This window comes from Tamandua tetradactyla, chromosome 1 (genome assembly GCF_023851605.1).
Source record: "Tamandua tetradactyla isolate mTamTet1 chromosome 1, mTamTet1.pri, whole genome shotgun sequence".
Classification (NCBI taxonomy): domain Eukaryota; kingdom Metazoa; phylum Chordata; class Mammalia; order Pilosa; family Myrmecophagidae; genus Tamandua; species Tamandua tetradactyla.
The window spans coordinates 105,288,389-105,302,149 of record NC_135327.1 but is presented as its reverse complement, the minus strand read 5'-3'; the positions used below and the strand labels follow the sequence as shown (position 1 = coordinate 105,302,149).

Sequence of the window (13,761 nt, the reverse complement as noted above, 5' to 3'; positions counted from 1 at the left end):
CCAACTTATTTTTATTTTCTTCAAAATTCTAGAATTGTCCTTAAAAGCCTTGTTAAATATTGAAAAATGTCAAAAGAATGCTTATTCACTGTTTTTGAGCCGGAATTGACTAATTTCGTCCCCAAAGGAGATGGGAAAAATGCATTTTACGTCATCAGAGACTTTGATATTCCTTTGAGTGAAAATAACTAAATGAGTCATAAGTTTTATGCAAAAATAGTCAGCACTTAAATTTTTACAGGAAGCAATATTAAATATAGTACAGAATGAAATTTTTTAAATTATTGACAGGGACATTAGATAAGGGCAGTAACAAAAAAGCTAGGATGTATTGAGAGTTGAATGCTATGCTGGGCAATTTGTGTGTGTGTGTGTGTGTGTATAAAATTTAATCATCATCCCCTACTTAAAGATGAAGAAACAGAGACTTCAGAATGGTTAAAGCCCTACGTCTAGAAAATGGTGGGGCTCAGATTCAACTCCAGTCCAAAATACACAGAGGTGAGAGACTGGCTTGGAATCTCACAGCCAATTCTTCATAATACTATGGCTGAGGCACGGTTCTGACTTACAGATCACTGAATGAATTCAAAGGGCACTTTTTGTTGTTCCACTGTTTTTTTTTAATTGGCTGACAATATTTAAAAATCTGAAAATTTCTCATAAAGATCCAGATTTCTGGCTTCTCTAAAAATGGAAAGATCTAATAACATGGTCCAGGCCTCTGTGGACCTCTGTTCTCCAGGTCTCCATAGTCCCCAACCCACCCTTTTGTCCCTCAACACGAATGCATTTTCCCTGCTAGGCAGAGACTGCTGATCATTTCCAAAATCCATCCCCATTCACATTCTTGCTTAATAATAAACACCCAAGTTTCCATGTGGATTATGGCTACCCAGAAGAAAGAGAACTTCTCCTAGGCCCGCTTATAGTTAGAGGTGATTACAAGACTAAATTTTGTCCAGCTCATGGGATGTACACAGAGTGGTTTGTGCATTTTCTAGGAAATATCCTTAAAGGGAGGGGCATGGCCTTCCCCCACTTTCTTGTTCCTGCAGGTTGACATTCAAATGTAATTGCTGGAACTCCAGCAGCTATCTTGGACCACAAGTGAACTTGGCAATGGTGCAGCAATCGAGGAGGAGAGAAGGCTTGAATCCCTGTCTTGGAGACTTTCAAAGAGCACTTTTTACAACTTCTAATCATAAAACCTTTTATTACTATGCTAAAATTTCAACCAAGTCTCCCTCATTCCCCTCCATTATTTTGATGAGAATGTGCTAAATGTAGAAAACAAAGTTGAGTGAAAAGTAAAACTCCCAATGTTCAGGAAGTTATTGTATGGTTTCACAGCTGTGGCCCTGCTTCTTTTCCTCATACTAAATTACATTCTTTGGCATCACTAACTCTCCTATTTAACTTAACTCATAAAATATAAATCTCGTGGTCAAAGCTTATAAGACATTGCAAAAAGAATATTCATTTGTGGAATCCCTCATTTTTCAATGCTTTTCATATTTGATATGGAACTTATTTACTAAATTTATATATGATTTACAATGTATGTTTATTCCCTTTGCCTCTGGGTATGTGCGTGAATGTATCTGTGTGCATGAGTGTGTGTATTTACACCATATCTTGGTATAAATCCTTCACAGGTGGCACAGATTTCCTTAGCTTATCCTGTGGATTCCGCAGTTTTAACTACATCTACCAACATTTATACAAATTTTTTTTCTTTCTCCTGTTAAAAGTTATAGTAAAATACTGGGCTTAAAAGAAAGGTGTTGGTATCCTCTTCTCCTTTATATGTAAAGATCTTCACAGAATAAAGATGTAAACTAAGCTAGCATAAATCTTGTTTCTTTGCTCATTACTTGTTTCTCAGACTAGTACTGTGTGCCAGGCACTGTGCTAAGGGCTGGACATGATCTCACCTGGCTCCAGTAAACTTATGATATAGTAAGAGGGGACTAGTCACATATATAAGTAAATATTAGCTAAAAGGTGATGTTTCATAAAATAATATAATTATAACTATTAAAGTATTAAAAGGCCAAATTTTCCAAATGCCCTATGATTTAATACAAATATAAATACTTAATGATCACTTATGCTTTCCAATCCCATCAAGATTCTTAATTGCGCTCTGTTAGTGTTATTTCTGCGTATACACATTCCTAGGTAAACACATTTTCCAGGCCAAGTGATAAATTGTTCCGTATTTAAGCTAGCAAGTTGTAGAATTTATTTAAATAGATATAATTTAAATAAACCTTCCTCCGACTCACTGGTCTTGCTGGTTCCCTTTATGTAGATTTGCTTGCATAACCGCAGGCTAATTTAAGATTTTTGAAACAACAGATATTCAAAGGGGTAAGAGTTGCTTAAAATATTTTGAAGATATATTTGATGCTACCACAGAACTCACATTGAGAGGAAGGAAATTTCCTTATTAGGGTAAATAACACCTGTGCTATTCAAAATCCCTTTAGTGAATTTTGTAGCCTTCAATTGTTACCACGCCAGGTATTTTAGTAGACATAATACATCATTAATTTGGCAGCATAGGCAATAGTCAGGTATCTTTAATATTCACTGAGGAATAAATCTTTTCAGTATATAGAGAACAGACCCAAGAGATGACCTCGGGGTCCTAGAGGTTAATTAATGGCCTAGGATAGCCTGACTCAAAATGAACAGGAATTCGGAAAGGGTGGGGGTAGGGAAGCTGGTATTTTTTCAGTTTCACAGCCAATAGGATGGATGAGTTTTACTATGTTTTCTCACAAGGGAGATGTTTTCCCCCATTTTATGTTGACGTGTGGTCTCTTGTAATAAAGATCGTTTTAGTCTTTACCCAATAAATTTCCCCATTATCTACTATAAAGTCTGGCTAGATACCCTTTTAACTTTATAGAGTTTTTCCGTAGTGTAACGTGTGAAAGGATGAGGTGGCTATCAGATTTCCCGTTATAAACTGACTAAAAACAGCCTGCATAACATGAAAATGTAATTAAAATGCCGCAGGCATAATACCTGTGTATATATTATATATATTTATATATGTGTATATATATATATATATAATATGCAAATACACATATTTTGTGTATATGCATCTATAATGTGTGTATATAGGTATTCAGAGTAATTCTCTTTTTAGGTCATCGTTTTGATAATACTCCATTCTTAATCCCCTTAATTTATCAACAAGGGGAGTAAAAAGTAGGACTTGAAAAGCAACACTAAAGCTACTATAGTCTCAGCTAGATGCAAGAATAAGATGGTGGAGGGAAAATGCTCTTGTAAGAAGTTTACAATTCTATTTAGTCAATCTTAGTTTTACCAGTGGCACAGGGAATGGTTTTCTACAAACTTCCAAATAAGGAATGCCCCATTTCTAGTGCATTTAGACACACATTTTATGAATAATGTGTAAATTCTGGATTTTAGATGATTTTCTTAACTCTATTTCCATTCAGATTTTAAAATCAGTTGTTTTAGAAATATTCCCACACAGCCCAAATTATTGCTGATTATTTGTTGGCTTATGAAAGGTTTCTAGCTCAGTTTCCCTTTCCCTTATTTTGACATTGAATTCTATGTCCACTTTTTATTGCTTGCACATCAGTTTTTACTGTTTACTGCTTTCTAAACTTCCACCTTCCAATACCCCATTACTGTCCTCAAATGTCCTTTCAAATCAAAGGTAGGTGGTTGTACACCAAGATCCCACTGCTTCCACTGAAAAAAAGAAAACTAGAAGAAGCACACATTCAGGGGAAATGTCTTTTAGTTTATCTTTAAATTGGGACAGGGCATAGGTCACTAGCTGAAGGGAAGTCAAAATGACAAGGACCCTAATGGTTGCAAAGAAAGGTTAAGACAAGTAAGTATCTGTCCCTGGGACACATGGGCTGTTGTTAGCTTATATGGCACAAACCATTTTCCATGGAAATAAAATATCACTGACTTAGGTCTAATGGACAGATAGTCTAATTTAATGGAAGTGTCAATTCTACTCTACTTTCAATGCGATTTTAAAATTCTAAGCCTGTATCCTCTCACATAAATGAAGACCAATAAGTAGGAGCATCTAAATTAAAAATACAGTTCATGAAGGACTAACATTGAAAAATAAGTTACCATAAACATACGCACTGTATCGATGCATAGAAAATTATTGCTAGAATATACCCTGACCTCAGGAAAGGAATCCTTAATTTAGATTTTAGGGAATTTTCTTCTCTAAACACTGCAACCAATTCCAGATGAATACATTTTCCTCTCTCACGGTGGAATAGATAATGAGTTTAAACTGGGAAATGGAAGGTAGCAGAGAGGTTTTCAGGGACGATGGCTTCCATTTCCACTTTCAAATTCAGAAACATCAATTGGCTTTGCTAGTAGGATATGGTCAAGAAGCAGTGTCACAAGGGTCAATGGTAATTGCTGCAGAGGATCTAAAAGGTCAGACTGGAATGATTCAAAAGAAAGCAAGAAAGAAAAATAATTATAACCATAAGGCCCCATCAGGAGTGTTTTAGAAATGTATTGACAGTTCTCTTAACCCAAGGATAGTGCCTGAGAATTGTGGAGTAGCCTTCATTGAAAGGTTAAAGCTTTTGTCACTTACAGTTTTACGGCAGAGTTGGTTGTAGTCAGTTTTCTGCCCCCATGGCAGCAGCGACAAAAGGACCAGTGCTTAGCGAGATGGATTTACAGGGCAGGTTGTGCTTCGGGCATTAGGTCATGAGCAGCCCAGTTTTCCTTTTGATTTAGACAGGATATCATTGGTTGGGTTGGTGGTATATTTTTCTGTGGCTGCGGTTGGCTTAAAATAAGTGTTTTTGATATACTGGCCAACTATAACTATCTGGGGAGAGAGAATAAACCAAATTTTCTACATTTTCTTAAGGAATGGAATCTTGTTCTTGCATCTGTGGTACAAGGGAAGACACACATTCCAGTGGGATGTATAGAAGACATTCTTCCACGTGGAATTTTATCACCTTAAATCCCAATTTATTGACATCCAATGGTATTTCATCAAATGGCCTGGGCGCCCTTGTTACAGGCATGGAGAAAGGAGGCAGTGGCTGTGGGAAGAGGCACCACGCCTGGTGAGCAGCCCCGCAGGTTGAGTCCCAGCCTGCACATTACTGCCTGTTCCTCAGCCCTTTCTGCAAAGCTGCCTTATCTGATGGTAACTGAAGAGGTTTTTATTCAGACTTCATATTACCAAATGCTAGATGTGAACTAAAGCGCACTGTCGCATTTGAGTACGCGTCGTGGAAATACGCAATTGGTAATAATGTGCAGCGATATAGGGGCTGCACTTTGCATTTATGAAACACAAATATTTACAAATTATATCCTGTAACGGTTCACACGTTTATGGTAGAAGTATTGGGGCATTTCATTTTTGTTTGATCTGGAGCAGTTATCTTTAAATTTTGACTCTCCGTTGCAGAGTGACACTGAAAAAAAATGTTTCTGAGTGCAACTTTTAAATCAATCCCTCTCTTGTGGAATAATGATTCCCTTCAGGCATTTTCTTTGGGGTTGGGAGGAGGCTGTGTACGTGCATCGTCTCACTTAAGAACTCTTTCTGTGTTTTCACTGCTGGTCCGGACATAAGAAGTAACCCCCTTGCTTATGTCACCAACATCAAATTGCTCTACAGTATCATTCATTCAAAAAGTGTTGCTGGGATAAATTGTGTGTATTCATTTCATCTGTAAAAAGAGAAAACTGTAATTCTTTAGAGAAAAACTACTTTTGAAAGTTCCACAAAGATAGGATCAGGTACAGAACTAAGAATTACTGATTGCATATGTAGAATGGTATGATTTCTAAATGTTGGGTTAATTTCTTTTTTTCCGTTAATTAATAAAAAAAAAAAGATCTAGAGCCTGTAACCAACAGTTCACTATTGTTTTAGTTTTTCTTTTTTTTACCTCTTAAAAGTTGTATCCATTTTGAGAGTAGCTTAATTATCCTTTGAAGAATTTGCCTCCTCTCACTCTGATGATAACGTATTTCATTTTGTTTTGGTGTCATATGATTGCAGTTCTCCATGAAGGAATTATAGGAGAAAAAGGGAGAGATTTACTGATATTGCCAGATATTTAATGCGTATTTATTTCTTAAAGGTTCCTGTGATATATTTGTATATCTGAAAATTCTGAGAAAAATGCCAATTTTATTTGGTTTGCAATGCTCACACATGCATGGAAGATCCTTCCTTACCTGTGAATGGGACCCATATAATTAATGAGGGGAAAAAAAAGTGTCTGAGGACAGTACTTTCAGAAAATGACAGACCACTGAGGTAAATTTGTGCACTCAAACTCATTTTCTACATGAGGGATTTGCCTTTTGTTTCCTGATAGAAATTCTCTGCCATTTCTGTACTTAAAGTGTTCCAATTACTACTAACAGAAAATGATCCAGAAGTTTGCATATGTTTTTCAGAAACTTTTCTGGTGGATTTGTGGGTCACTTTGCATTGTTCTTTCTGGTCTTACATTCATTTCAGTACTAAAGAGCAGAGAGAGTGGAGTGAGCAGTGTAAAACTAAGTTATATGGTGTTTCTCCCATGGCCTATCAGTATCTTGTTACTGTGAGAAGAACACGTTGCTTGGTGGTTTCTGGCTTGTTAGTGTTTGGCTGGGGGGTAAAGGGGAGGTAGGAATGGACAATTCTAATGTGAATGCTGACCTCTGACTGCTCTTTAACATAAATTATTGTTAGTTATTTCCAAATTTATCTTCAATTAGTATTTTAACATGTATGTCTTCTCCATTCTACTCTGCATGTTATAAATGCAAGTCCTTTAGAATGGATAATGTTCTAAATAAGATAGCATTAAATATGTCAATTTTTACATGCTAGAGAGAATTTAAATTTAACCTATTGTACAGTAGTAAAAAGGATCGCCAGTGCGGGCCAGAACATGTTCATCCATGATTAATTTACATGACCTGGCATACCAGAGAAGCCACTAAAGTTTCACCCAGAGAACAGTTTGCACAGCAGTCTAAGGGAAACAGGATGTGCTTTGCAGTGAGCACAGCTTGTGTCTGGGTCCTGCTGGCTTGGGTGACTTGGCCACTTATTTGCCCTGAGATCTACTATGTGCTCCGGGTCTCAAGTTCCTCATACAGGAGATAACACCTATCTCCTTGGATTGAAGTTAGAAGAGACAGCACATTTCAGGTCCATTTGCTGAGCTGGTGCTCAATATGGTAACTGTAGGTTGGAAAGGAACAAAGCACCACTTTCCTTAAGCATACACAAAAGTAAAGGTGGGATGACTTATGAGAGAGTTTTCTGAAATATGTTTTTTTGAAGCATTATTCCAAATTTCTGTTCTCAGATCTGATGATTCTGGGGAATTCTGCATTCTACATGAGTTTTTTGGAGACTTCCAATGTACTATACAAATGAACAGCTCTGAAAAGTCCTGAGACTAACAAAAGAACTTATTGAGTGTTGTGTAGTCTCGCATTTTAAAAATGTTGATCCTGATGTCTTTAAAATGTGGAATTACTGTTCCATGGAACATACTTTTTGAAACACTGACCTTGGTCATTAGTAATAAGCTTTTAGCTCCTTGCATCTGAGGTGAAATATAACTGAAGTTAAGTGTAACCAACAGCAAACCATCTCTCTTAACTTCCTTGTGGTATGTGGAGAAAAAAAAAAAGGTTTTGGTCTAAGTCTGTTTATCTTGAATCAAACGTGGATTCTTTGGTAATCTCTCTTAAAAAGACTTCTTGGGCCATAGAAAACTAATGGAGATCTGGTTTGTATACAGTACTTTCTCTGTGTGGTGTGGCTACATTTGACTGTTTGCTGGTTTTGTAAATAAATAAGGCACTTAAAGTGTCCAGAACTGACAATCTGGTGTCTTTCACAAGCAATCTACAAAAGTCTCTATTTATACTTTATTTTTAAAAGGAAAGTGCATCTTTTGGGTACTTACAAATAGATATTTTGTGTTCCACTATTTTTTTCTGAAAAAAAAATAAATAAAACTACATTATAGTCAGATGGTTGCAGTGAAAGAAAATATTCACATTCAGTAGCCACCATTAAATTGTTTTCAATGTGGCGTTTTGTATACTAATTTATTTTTAAATAGCAATTGAGAATGAAAACTGGGTTAACTTAAATATTATTTAAGCCCTGTGACCCATAGGGGACAATAAATAAGGATAAAGTCATATCTACCACTTAGTTGTTAAAAGGAGAGAAAACCAAGCCAGACAAAAAATAGCTTAATTTCTTTTTTGTAAAATTTAGATTATTGCAACATTTTCCTAACAGATATTGGAATTATTAGCTACACCTATTACAACTAAAGACATTCTTTGATTATTAATATGGGCCGAAAACAACATAGAGGGAGGACTAGATTAAGACTTTGAATTATTGTGTAAACATTATACTGTTCATATTTTAAGAAGGTCAGTGTATCTTTACACGATGAATATGGCATGTCTGTTTCACCAAGACATTCAATATTAGAAAAGAAGGTGACATAACTGGCTTGTAAAGTGAAAAATGGTAAACCCTCTGCACAATAGAGGGTGAGAGAAGGGAGTATAGTCTAGCAAAATCGAGCACTTGTCCAGTAGGGGCTGCTCACAGAGCAGGAAGGCTGGGCGCTTTCAGCTACACATTTCACAGTTTCATAGGGACTAGAATTTCAAGGCCACTTGAGTGTCTTTAGTCAAAATAACCTCTTTATGTATTCCTGGCCTCTGATACCAACTCCAGCAAAAGAGTATGTGTAAAATTAAAGGATTACCAAATAAGTCATTTGCATTTTGTCATCTGCCTTAAAATGACATTTTAGAAACCACATTTAAAACGTTGCTGTGTGTTAGTAAGGGGAACTACTAACTATTTTCCAAACAGAATCAAAGTGTTGTTAAGTTGTTTTTAAACACAGATTTAGAGAATGTAATTGAGGCTAGTAAACTAGTAGCCAAATAAAGCAAAACCGGCTGGAATGTTGGTAACGGATTGCTCACACGGGATCCAAGCAAAACATCTTGAATTGCTGGTACCATAATAAATTATAGTTTTCACATTGGTATTTTGCCAGTGAAAAGAGACCTAAGTCAAGCTTGTGAAAAACAGACCAAATGATGACATTTTTAATTTGCCCATACCTATGGTGACAGAATAGACCAGCTGCATCATGCAACAGATCACATAACTGAGGCTAAGTCAAGAAAAAGCCAAAGGAGAGGCCCACCATGAGGAAAACGAAATACAGAGGGAGAAAAGGATTGAGTAGGCAAGGGTTAATTGTCTCATAGGATCTCGGGAAGGTGATGGTTTCTCCTCCTTTCTTTGTCCCTCCTCTCCCCATACCACATTCACCTAAGGCGCAAGGGGCTGTTATCTCATTTTCTTCAGGGTTCATTTTCTCTCTTTCCCAGAATGAGATAAAAGGCTGAATGGGGTTGGTGTCCTGGGAGTGTTCTGAGGGCAAGAAATGGTCAAGAACTGGTTTATCTCCAAACTTCATTAACCTATTAGATAACTGATGTGGGGCACCCAATTAACTTAAAGAATGAGAGACTTCTAAGGGGTGAGAGTCAGCCCTTACAATCATGGAACTTGGCCTCCTGCTTCAGAAAGGCGATTCACAGATCCCCTTGGCGAAGCAGGACTCTCCTGGGTGGAGAGGATGGGCTGATTTATTTCTCCGTGGTGTCCTGGAGTGTATCTACCCTGATTGCACCCCTTGATCTTGACATCAGTCACTTTGGAGTCAAGATAATGAAAAGGGCATTAAAGAGGCCCCTCCAGTTTATGCAAATGGAACTTTATCTTCAAAGGGGCCCTATCGTCAAGAGAGTTTCTTTGCTACTTAAAAGTATTAATAAAAGAAAATCTTTGATTTTTCTCCCCTCTGCTTGCTTTCTCTAAATGACATGTTTCATAAGCATGATTTTTTTTTTGCAATATTATCAAAACCCGAGGCTTTTTTGATACTTTATCTAAGGAAATCCGATTTTATTTAGGCTGAGATTTTCTGCATGGGATTAGCGAGGACAGAAATGAGACGTAAGCGTTATTCTAAACAAATGAGTCCAGGCAGCATAGAGCATCTTGGAAGCATACATCTTGAGCCAAGACCACGAGAGGAAACTTAGTTATACAACTCACAACAGGTGTTCCTTAAGATGATAGGGCAATGCAATGGCACCATTAGAATGTGCATCTGTTTATGGACTTCAGCAGCTCACCATTCAAGACAAAAGCCTTATGTCGTATTTGTATGGAAATGGACTCTTTGGAAGGAGCAAGATAATGCATGTTAAATTATTATTGGATCATGGGGTAATTCTAAGTGTCCCTGTCTTTTCTGCCATATTATTGATTTAGCAAAGAATATCGACATAAAATTTGCAACAGTAGATGATTGCTGTTTACACAACACAGTCCATGTTTCCTTAATGTTTTCATACATTTGATTTTGAAAGAGCGTTGGCTGCCCTGGAGATACACAGGAGGAGGTGTACACAGCAGAGTGACACTTTCGGTGACCAAATGGGACTTGGAAAGCCATGGTGAAAGAATGAACAGACAGTTTGCATCATAATCTCTCTGGTGTTTGCAAACTGTTGCCCAAGTTAGAGATATGGGACTTATTTTAACCTTGGTGTCAGGTTTGTAGTCCTTGGTGTCCTTTGGTATTCTAAATTTAGAATGAATGGGTGGTTTATGACTGCCCAAAAGGAGCTTATCCTCACTTGAACTTTCTTTAACAACCAAAAAAAAAAAATTCACAAATTTAGGGTTATTCCTTTTTCTTGAGAAAATCTGTATCTAAAGGACAATGCACCATAGTTTTCTCCCGTAATTTTTTTTCTTGGTAGCATTTGGAATATTATGGACCAAGATAGTAAAATGTTTTCTGTGAATATTTTACATATGACTATTCCGCTGAGTGCACTCAAACTGTTACTTCATTTTCAAAAGTTAAAATCAATGATATCTTCTGTCAAAACATTTTACTGCATTTGTGGAACATAGAGTCACAATGTGATAGGATGCTTTTGCTTTTAATATCATTTTTGTCTTTTCCTTTGTATTTTCAAATCAGCTGGTGACCATTAACAGGGTACATTTACGCAGCATTTCATAACAGTAACTTCTTTAAGCCAAACTGACTTTTACTTGAAACTAATCGCTGAAATGGATCGGCTGTGAAACTGTAATTAAATTATCTTAAATTTCACCACAAAATAAAGAACCCTGTATTGTAGTTACATAATTATATAACAATGTTCTAATTGGTTGTAATTATTAATTAGTATGATATAACACTGCTATATATTATGTAGTTATAGTGACAAGGTCACCATAGCATTTAATGTGAGATCGTTCTTATTCGAATGAGACATTTGATGATTATACAATTGTGGGTGACATTCACAATATTTAATAACTGTCTGGCATGGGCAGTGATCATTCAGAACGAAGTGTGGAGAAAGCAACCATGACATACTCACACTCAGCACTGAGCAGACAGGAGATACGATGATTACAAGTTACCTGCTGGCGTTATTCTTCCCACAAACGAACAAACACACTTTTCGGGGGGAGGGGTGACTCAAGGCGCAGGAAGAGTTCCTTTGCTGCTGAAGACAAACCTAAGTTCTTAGAATTGGGCTAGAAGTAAAAAACTGCCCGAGGAATGCATCTGAAGTCCAAAGTCCTGAATTTGGAAGACTCTCCTCCTGAGGTGGGCCTAGCAGCTTCCCTTCAGCAGTCAGGAATTCCTGGAGCAGCTTCTCTGGGATCACATGTTGGTGCTACCACGCTTGGCCTCTGCAGGATGGGATCAGGAGCATTGCAGAATGAAGGCATTTTTTCCCACTCATTTATGTGATTCCCTCCTCTCTTATTTTCTAATCAGAAAGAGTACATAATCTGCAGGAAATGTGGCAAAAACAGACAGGAATATGAAAAGCAGGTGAAAACTCAGCCATAACACCACCCCCAAGAGGCAAGCCCTCTTAACAATTTTGCATGTTTCCTTTGAGTTTTTCCCTTGAAAATTACCTTGCTGTTTTACAAAGATGGTGACGACAACAATTATCTTCCTTTGGCTGGAAAGGAAGTGTCTAGATGAAAAGTGTCCCTCTCCCACACGTCCCAACTGCAATGCCACCTGTGTTAAGACCCTGGGAAGCGTCGTCTCTAGACGATGATATGCCTAGTGTGTAAGGTGGCCTCTGTCTGCCCCGTGTCACCCAGCTTCCCCCGGTATTCAGAGGACCTGTGCGGCAATTCCTCTCAGGGATTTTGGCCTGCGCCAAGAGTTCAGAGTTCACACATTCGTTTCTGTGAATCAAAGTGGAAGTAAATAGATTTCTTGTTACGTGCATACTGCCAGCGTTCTCATTTTAGGCTTGAGTCTCACTAAATGAGTGTGGTTAATAAACCCTGGTCTTCAGCAAAAAGAATTTCCATATTGCAGAAGTGTGTGGCAAGCCTTAAACACTATCTGAACCAATGATATCAGGAATAGCATTAAAATTAGACCCCCTATGAGAAGCTGAATGAACCAAATGTGATTATTAAAGTCGTGGTGGCAGGACGGAACCTGTTAGTCTAAATGCAGATTGTACCCTTGAGGACATTTCACCAAAGACAGCAAAATATATACATTTTTATCAGAATTTAGTATGGTCTCAAGGAGTCAATCATGTAATTCCAGTGCTACCTCCCACCTCCCTTCACTGACTGACTAAATAAACTTTATTTTTCAAGTTGAAAGGACCTTTTGAAAATTCCTCATTCTTAATGCTCTAAAACGCCCGGGTTCAGAAAATTAAATTACACCATTTTTATCTGTTTGAGATCAGCTCAGTTTCCTCCTTTGGTTTGTGTTTACTTTCCTGCAGTAGCTGACATCAAAATGTTTTCTGGAATGCTGGGGCTAAATAAGTTATGCTTAACTCAATATCTAATACAAATAGCCCCGGGGAGCTTCAGAGACACAATCATAAAGGCTATAGTTTCTTTTAATAGCTTGCCACACTTTGCTGATATAGTATTTCCCTAATCACCAATCTTTACGTGCCTTCCTGACCTTGGAGCTCTTAGCCCAAATGGCTTTGTGGTATCAAAGGCCTATGTCATTGGAAGAGTGAATGGCTTTCATTTTTCCCCTTGAAACTTCCGGTTCCTGGCATCTGTAAAGAATTACTCCGAGTGGTGTTTTGCTGCCTTGCGGCCACTGCCCTGTCCAATGGAAGTGACTTTTTCCAGAAAGGTCACAGTGGTCAGTAATAGGTGGAGGCAACCCTGATCTTTCTATTTTTCTGTTATGATATTCATGATTTATTCTTGTATCCCATTAGATACTAAAAATCCAAGTGCATTTTGCTTGTGAAATATTTCAGCGAGAAATGCATGTATTTTTCATGTAGTAAGGCTGAAAAGTGACCGACTAGCTTTATAGAGTTCTCTTATTCCTCAGGAAAAAGTTATCTTCCCATTTATACCTTATCTGCTAGATTACTTTTTTTGCAGAGCACAAGAATTCATCTTTAGAATGTGTACTCAAAAGCATACACAAATTTGTGGTACTGCAGTGACACAGGCGTCTCGTTGTACAGGGGCTGCCCCGTAAATGTGTCAACTAGCTATGCCACCACTGAGACCGCAGACTTCTGCTGCAGGTCTTAAAGCCCAGTGCTGGCTGTTATTTTAAAATGCAT

The 13,761-nt window shown here is 37.6% G+C and overlaps 1 protein-coding gene and 1 long non-coding RNA gene across 17 annotated transcripts in view; one reads left to right on the top strand and one right to left on the bottom strand.

The window, feature by feature from the left end:
- The window catches only part of HDAC9 (histone deacetylase 9), a 970,134-nt gene that overhangs the window by 666,891 nt on the left and 289,482 nt on the right, over nt 1-13,761 (top strand). The gene's annotated exons all lie outside the window — the stretch shown is intronic.
- LOC143651486 (uncharacterized) overlaps nt 1-13,761 on the bottom strand; it is a 57,353-nt gene that overhangs the window by 35,582 nt on the left and 8,010 nt on the right. For 2 of the 6 annotated variants that reach the window (XR_013159978.1, XR_013159975.1), the window contains exons 2-5: nt 11,545-11,965; nt 7,995-8,025; nt 5,964-6,078; nt 4,640-4,773 (exon numbers count right to left, since the gene is read on the bottom strand). This is a non-coding gene — a long non-coding RNA (uncharacterized LOC143651486). The remainder of the gene's footprint in view (nt 1-4,639; nt 4,774-5,963; nt 6,079-7,994; nt 8,026-11,544; nt 11,966-13,761) is intronic. The other 4 variants (XR_013159983.1, XR_013159992.1, XR_013159997.1 and 1 more) reach the window with 4 other exon arrangements.